Here is an 8,901-nt window from a genome sequence, read left to right as displayed (position 1 = left end):
ATTTGATGTTGTCAAAAATAACTCTGCTCGAGAGCATGGCTATTTTTGACAGATCGATAGTTATTTTCCAACACTGAAAAAAATCTCGCAATGAAAATTCTAATACTAATTCTTTAGTTGAAATTATTTCCAGTGGAAAATAAACCCAAATAACTTTCCGTCCGTCAAATTTTTAAATGGGCCACAGTTTTAGTCAAATTTAACTACTCGACACCAAATAACCACTCAAGTGTCAGATTTTAACCAAAAGTTAAAATTAACCGTGAAATGGTTCACAGCCTTAGATTGATCTTTATTAGGAACCAACGCCAAACACGCGAACCCAAAATATAGACTCTATTTGTCTTGATTTGTATTTGTTTTGTAGCCGACGTGATTACATCAATATCCCAAATGTATGCAATTATATTTTTGTACATACTTGCGATACGGATTTCGCTACTTCTCTTCGTCAAGCTTGTGTTCAAGTTTTGTATGCAAGCAGTTATTTTTATAGCGTTAAGTTTCTCTACCATTCTGCGATTTCGGTTGAAGCGATAAACCTTTTCTCATTATCAATCGAGTTCATGTTATATAAATTAGAAATTAATCTTAAGCACTTAGAATTTACCCTGGGGTAGTTGCAAATTTCTTGGGCGAAAACGACATAGCATGGAATTTCATCCGAACTCGCATGACACAAGATCAGAGCATATCGAATAAAGCTTCAAATCGTTTTATGGCACTTTTTGTCTTGCTGTCTAGCAACAACCTACCTCCGGCATGCTACGCGTAGGACTAAAACGTTAGCTATAATTTCGCTTCTATTTGTAGATTCACGTGCTTCCAACAGCTTCGGTTTTACATCGATTGACGAATCAGAGCGATGCTTTCCCTTTGATATATCGCTTACTCCTTCAAAACCGTCGTCTATGGCAGGGAAATCCGATATGACGGAGATGTTTGGCAGACAAAATAGGACACTGCTTACTACTAATCAAAATTTCAATCATTTATAATTGAAAATGCGTGGCTTGATACATTCAAATTGAATCTTAGAAATATGTCCAATCAAATAATAAAATTAATAATTGATACAAAATATACTGAGCTGTAAGTGTTTATAACCTGACTACATTTCTACGTGTATTTTTCCTTGAGTTTCTGATTTGCACTCCTATATAGAAAATAAAGATGTGTTCCACATAAAAAAATGTATGGATTTGTAAAAAGTCCCAGAACATTTTGTGAAGGATCTTTTCTATCAAAAATAAAGTTTCTTTCAGTGTCACAACTAAATACTGCCTTAAGCTATTCGATCCTACAAGGTTCACCATCCCAACATGTGATTGATCACATATGTTTGGACACGTATGAAGTTCAATTTGTCTTCTTTTGGTAGCTACGATGATGATGATCGTGACGGATTTGCAACGGCAATTTGCAACCGGACCGTTTCCATAGTTGCAATTGAATCAATTAACTGTACAATGATGTGGCTCCAGTTGGCCAATGTCAAACCTACTATCATAACGTAAGAATCTTTGAAATTTATCTTCTTCTACTGCGAGTGTTTTTTTTTTCGCTAAATAGATGAGCGTTTTTTCAGTGCATTGGATCTTATATGATGAGGTGAAAAGGAGCTGTATGATCCATCATATTCCGTTATCGAGCGCAGCGTATTATAGTTCCGTTCTTTTATAAGCTATCCATATCTGCTTATCTACTTTGAATGCTATGTCAGTAGCAATTTTTCAAGATTAGTTTATGATAATTGTTGGGCTATTGCTGCGCAATCCAGTTTTATTAGGCGTGGGAAAATTACTGCCTGTAAACGAAAATTTTACCAACAACCTATAGGTAGATCACGTAAACTACGACATTAAATCTAGTTCTATGAAAACGTTAGTCGATACGAAAGCATTAAACTTTATTGAAGCTAGTTCTAAGGTTTGAATACGACGATATATTCCACTCAAAACGAACTAATTGTTAAGATTTGCGTGTCCAACATCAGTGGTTTTCAACGGTGAAAAATTTCACTTTGATACAATTTAAATATTCGCCTCATGTCAGCAGCACGTCAGGCCATCAATAACATCTGACCTTTGCCGCGGCTTACTCGACTTACTCTGGCCGTGTCCAGTTCAGACCTGTCAGCCCAGAGCGCAAAAAAAGGAGCAACGAAAGTAAAGAGTCTGCGCATATTTTCAAACCCCGTTGACCAGCGCCGTTCGTCCGATCGGGTCGGGCCAATGGCAAAGCGCGCGTTTTCGCGTACCGCGACTTGGAGTCTGAACGGTTTCGCGATTGTGCCCGGGTCGCAAATCGGTACGCAGGTGAAAGTGACCATAAATCAGCGGTGGACTGGCACACTGGAGCACGAATCCGGACCCTCCCCCGCGCGGTCCGGGCAGGAGCGTGCTTCCCGCTGGGGTTTCTTTCTTCTACTACCTCTTCGCTAGCGCTAGGATCTTGTTAAGATACGATTTTTCGCTCGTTGGGGGTCCAAACTGGGCGGCAAGATACGTCGGGTCCTGTATCATTATGCAGTTGCCAACATGAACACTAATTGAGCGTCACGTGCCCTTCCTGGTTCATCGTTCACGGGTTTCCCCCTTCCCTGATTGCTTCGAGATCGCTGTTGATTGTTGCGTAGAGAATGGCAGTGGCAGCATTTCGAATTTTTGTGAAATTACTAGTTGAAGATAATTTTATACATAACAATGTAAATTATCATCAATTATCGATAGTCAGTAAATATGAAAACAAAAATAATTGGTTTCATTGGAGACATCAGATAAGACATTACGCTCTAACGGTAATGTTTGACAGCAAAGTTCTCCTTAGTAAGTGCTTCTGATTGAAAGAACCACCCCTTCTGTTGTATATGAATGTTGGCACACTGTCTAAATAAAATTCCACCGTTTGTAAAACACTCTACCAGAGAAGCAACGGATAAGCAGAAAGAGAAAGCCACGGTTCCAGTAGACCGCAAGAAGATGACGAAACGGCAAACATCGTTTGTCTATCACCTAGACAATGATGCAATGACCTACGTGATCGATTGTACCTCTATGCAAAAGAGATCCTGGATCAGTTGGATCAAATCTATGCATGGCGTGACAATGAAATTATGTTTACACTCTGAAAGTAGCTAAACAGTTAAGACTATTAAGTGTGTTTATGTCTGACCGAATGGTCCGAAGATGATGAAAAAATCTCATCCAAGTTTAAGCAGGAATGACCTTTAAATCATGCCCCCGATTATATTACATCAGCCGAAAAATTCGTTTTCATTAGTTTGTTTCGAAATGCAAGTACTTTCAGCAGAACGACGTCGAAAAATTGTGTACAAATGGTGCACAGAACGCGGACCGTAACTGAGAAAGATAGCAAAAATGGAAGGAGTAAGTGAAAAAGACGTGCGAAATGCAATCAGGAAGTTCGGTGAGGATACCTTTGAGGATAAACCGAAAACGGGTCGAAAAAAAGGTTCTGCTAACCCTCAGTTGGATAAACGTATACTGAAGACGTTCGAGCAAAAGAAGGAGGTTTCATTTCGGGATGTGGCTAAAAAAGTGGGCACTTCGAAGTCAAATGTTCTTCGTGCTAAAGAACGTTAGAATCTTCGAACCTATAAGAAGCAGAAACAACCAAAACGTAGTCCGAAACAAGAAGCATCGATCAGGCCGAGGGTTCGAAAGCTGTACAATACGATTCTTGCTGGAAATTTCAACGGCGTAATCATGGACGACGAAACCTACGTGAAACTTGATTACAAATCCTTGCCGGGACCACAATATTATACGGTGCGAGAAGTGTTAAACCAGTCCGAGACATCGATTGAAGTCGAAAAATTTGGTAAGAAGCTATGGTCTGTCAAGCAATTTGTAGCTGCGGTAAGATTTCGAAACCCTTCATCACCACTGCTTCAATGAACAGCGAAATATACATCAAGGAATGTTTACAAAAACGACTTCTACCCATGATTCGAAGCCACAAGGGTTCTGTTATCTTTTGGCGAGATCTTGCTTCTTGCCACTACTCGAAATCAACGGTAGAATGGTATACTACCAATAATGTCACTTTCGTCCCAAAAGACATGAATTCAACAAATTGCCCACAACTTCGACCAATTGAGGAACTTTGGGCATTAACGAAGACACATATTAGGAAACATGTCTCGGCAGCCGAAACCATTGAACAGTTCGAAAAAGATTGGAAAAAAGTGTCAAAACTTGTCGCCAAGAAGTCTGTAAGGAATTTAATGAGGAAGAAGGTGCGCCAGCTAGTCTACAATGGCTAAGTAGCAAATGTTGAGAATAATATTCTGTTGTTGTAGTCTAATATTATCAGTATATCGAATAAAATTTGAATATCTAACACTTGTGAATTATTTACAGCGAAATCAAAGTGCGTCCATACTTTCTGGGACAGTCTTTATACTAAAAGTCAGTACTACCGACGTCAACCGAAGCCAATACCATTTGAATCAATGTCTATTTTTAGTCTTCATTTAAAAGGTTTTGAGCTATTGGCACATTATCGCAAAACTGAATTAGCGACACCTGCCAATGAAGACCTGCAAATGAAAAGTGGAACCATGAAAAGGAGGGTTCTTCCGAAAATTTTCATATCGGCAGTAGGGATTTGCAACATTTTGTCGTGAATACGACTTACTTTACTATGGGGCGCCTTTTCAAAATTTACCCTCTGAGAGAGTGATAAGTTTTTGATCGTGAATATCTCTTGTTGTATCTAACGAATCCACATAATTTTTGCTACATGTCATCGGAAATATGATCACAATTTTATGATAAAATTTTCAGTTGTGTGACATAATCTCAAATATTTCAAAATTACACTTTTCTGAAATGTTTGGTATAAACGAGTTTCATAAGGCGCGTTTGCCTTTCTCGTACACAGTTCGAAAAATTCTTGTGATTTTACATCTTATCAGATGCACATAAATGAAGCATAATATTTCACACGAATTTATATTCAAGAATATGTAATATAGTGATTTTAAAATTACATGGCTTTGAAACGAAAGGAAAAAAATCAAAAGACCGACATCAACAACGCGACTTGAACCGAAAAACATTAGATCACAAAGCACACCAGTTAGTCGACTGAGTCACAGAAGCACATATCTGCTTGGATGGTAAATTGTACATATAAATTCATACAGTCTCACTTGCTAGCCGAGTGGAAATTACACTCGGAGCCAGTAAATTTTCTTACGAATGGAATATTGTGTCATTTGAGAAGTTCAGTAGTTATGAATTGTATCGTTTGAAGAATTATGTCACCTGTAAAATTCATAAATTCTTTCTGTGTATTTTGAAATCTCATCGCTCAGTGATCTGTGAAAGGATTTATATAATCTAACTACCAATAGAATCGAAATTATTCAACTAAAACGTGTATATCAACAGCATTGAAGTATTTTAATAATACACTATTGAAAAACCTGTCTCATTTGACCCATGTCAACACCAGCCAATCAGAACGCGTTCTGAGGAAGAGAACAAAATATCTGCTGCTGTACAACAAATCGTTTGAGAAAAATGTTCCGAACAGTGCTTAATATCGTATAAAAAACAGTGAAAGGGAGCATTACACAAAATCAGCCGTTCTCATGGCTTTAAAAGTTTTATAAAGAACTATTAGGATTTCTTCTTCGCAAATCGAAGGTAAAAAACCTCAGTTTAATGCAAATCTAGAACAGTTTGATTAGATTTGTGCACTTTTCGCTGTGTGAAATTCACAGTAATCGAGATCAAGTGAAGCCTTCTTTGTTTTTGCGAAAAATGTGGAAAAGGGGAATGCTTGCATAATTCATACAATTGATCAACTAATTGATATTCGGAAGTGTTAAAGAGCATGTCAGTTGTTTTCGTATTCACGACATCCAGTTATGTCTCGGACATTACCCACCCACCTTTTTAGGAAATGGCGCCAACCAGATTCGCCGCCCTCGCTGGTCAAAAAAACGCTTTAGCCGCCGATGTTGACAATTTTGATCGGCGCACAGGTCTGGTCAAGCCTCTATCGCACATCATTCGAGTACATTAGGGAAGACCGGGGCTAGTTGGCCGAATGGCTTTTCTTAGAAGGCTATCATGCGCAGTGGTGACATCTATAATGATTTTAGTGGAGCATTAGGTCACCCACGTACCGACGTAATTTCAGATGTTTTTGTTTTTGTCATTTGTATATTAATACGTAAAATGCGGATCAATTTATATTCGATTTCCAAAAACGTGGTACCATTGGAAAAGGTATTCAAAACTTTACAAAACGGTATATCGGTTTCCAGGATAACCTTACTTTTATTTTTGTTAATTGTGATTGTTCTCGAAAACATTCATTGGGGCAGGTTGGCCGAGTTTGTGCGGGGTTGGTTGGCCGAATTGTAATTTTAGCTTAGTGCAAAGTGCACTTGGATATTCGTGAAATGTGTTAAGGACGGAATTGGATATTATGCTTATATTGAAAATTGAAAATAAATTAACTTTACTAACAAATAGAAATAAGAGAAAAGCATCATTAAAAGCTAAAAATTGTCGATAGAAAAGATAATTCCTATGTTATACGAATCAAATGCCATAAAAAAACTTTTAGCATTTAGAGTTCCTGACAGGATTTGTCGCAAATTGGCCCAACCCCGAACAAAACTAGTTCATCAGTATAGAACCCTGCAGCAGGTTCTGTAGGCCGTCCTGAAAATGTCAGACTTCTCTTCAAGGCGAGTATGACAATTGATTTGGGGGAGCGTCAAGACCGTAAATCGCGAATGGATCCAAAATTTTATCAATTCTCCAATAAAAGTAGCATTGGAGGAGTAGAAAATGAAACCAAGCGTAAGTGCGAACGCAGGTGGAGAAAAGGTAGAAGTAAAGCTGAAAAAGTTCACTAATGCTGTCGAAATTAAGTCCAAAACAGTTCAAAAGACTCAAAAACCAAGGAGGGGAGGTTTTTTTTAACTATTTTTCTGATTTTTATTCGGTAATTGAAAAAATCACACATGTGCTCGAAAGGTTTATTTTCATGATAGAGAAAACCATTTATCAAAAAGTCTAACCAGAAAGAGTACTGGAATTCCGAAAGCGAAACTCGGCCAACTAACCCCGGTCTCTCCTATATTGCTTCTCGATTCGCCTCGGAAATGTAAAGAAATGTTTTAATATAACACCGGATCTCGACATTTTATGCATTTCTAAGACATTTGGCATAAAAAAAGGCGGGTGGGTAATGTCAGAGACATAACTGGATGTCGTGAATACGAAAACAACTGACATGTTCCTTAACACTTCCGAATATCAATTAGTTGATCAATTATATGAATTATGCAAGCATTCCCCTTTTCCACATTTTTCGCAAAAACAAAGAAGGCTTCACTTGATCTAGATTACTATGAATTTCACACAGCGAAAAGTGCACAAATCTAACCAAGCTGTTCTAGATTTGCACTAAACTGAGGATATTTCCTTTCGATTTGCTAAGAAGAAATCCTAATAGTTCATTAGAAAACTTTTAAAACCATTAGAACGGCTGATTTTGTGTGATGCTCTCCACCGTTGTCCCCTTTTCGTTGTATTTTAACCAATGCAAACGACTAGCAGCTGTGACGTAATCGCTCTTGTCGGAAGCGAAACTAGCTTTGCAAACGACTCACAATACATCTGCCTGCAGTGGCGATAGAATCCAAACTGATCCAATTTTTGTTAAGAGGTTTCTTTATATGTGATTTCGTTTGTAGCTTTTTCACTAATGGGCGGTCCTAACGGCTTTCAAAATAGCAGCGTATAGAATTTTAATGTCGATTATTTCATTTCGGATTTGCATAATTTATTGAAAGAAACTATCAGGATGCTGTAAGGGATTCATTCCTGTCTTTCGGAAAGATCAAATTGTGGAACTCACTACGATATTAAACACTGTTCGGAACATTTTTCTCAAACGATTTGTTGTACAGCAACAGATATTTTGTTCTCTTCCTCAGAACGCGTTCTGATTGGCTGGTGTTGACATGGGCCAAATGAGACATGTTTTTCAATAGTGTGCTATTGAAATACTTCAATGCTTTTGCTATACACGTTTATGTTGAAAAATTTCGATTCTGTTGGTAGTTAGATAATATAAATCCTTTCACAGATCACTGAGCTATGAGCTTTAAAAATACGAGAAAGGCAAACGCGCCCTATGAATTATCCTCTTTGATACTCGTTTATACCAAACATTTCAGAAAAGTTTAATTTTGAACTATTTGAGATTATGTCACACAACTGAAAATTTTATCATAAAGTTGTGATCATATTTCCGATGGCATGTAGCAAAAATTATGTTGATTCGTTAGAAACAACAAGAGATATTCACAATCAAAAACTTATCACTCTCTCAGAGGGTAAATTTTGAAAAGGCACCCCATAGTAAAGTAAGTCGTATTCACGACAAAAAAACAGAATGGAAATCCGGCAGTTACGTCGGTTTCCTAGAATTGTTATGGCGCAATCTCCGTTTACTACCAAAAAAATGTAAAACAAACATTATAAGCGAGTATTACTGCGCATCATCATCAACGAGTAAGGGCTTCAACTATTTTACTCATCCAACTTATACGCCCGATTTGGCTCCCTCCGATTGTTATCCATTTTCTAGAAGTAGAAGCCATTGTATTGGAAGACCTTTGGTAAAATTACTTTTCGGGCGGGATCAAAAAGTTGAAAGATCTCTGATATAAGTATGTCAACCTTAAAGAAAACTACTTTGGAACCCTGTTTTAATTAACCTAGTGGTGTGATGAGGCCTTCTCACGTGACTTCTATTCTCCAATCTTACTGTAGTATCCTTAAAAAACTGCTCAATGAATAGAAACAGAGAAGTTTGTTCGGGAGTAAACTAGCATAGTCTACA

The sequence above is a fragment of the Malaya genurostris genome, chromosome 3 (genome assembly GCF_030247185.1).
Source record: "Malaya genurostris strain Urasoe2022 chromosome 3, Malgen_1.1, whole genome shotgun sequence".
Lineage (NCBI taxonomy): Eukaryota > Metazoa > Arthropoda > Insecta > Diptera > Culicidae > Malaya > Malaya genurostris.
This window is presented reverse-complemented; position numbering follows the sequence as displayed.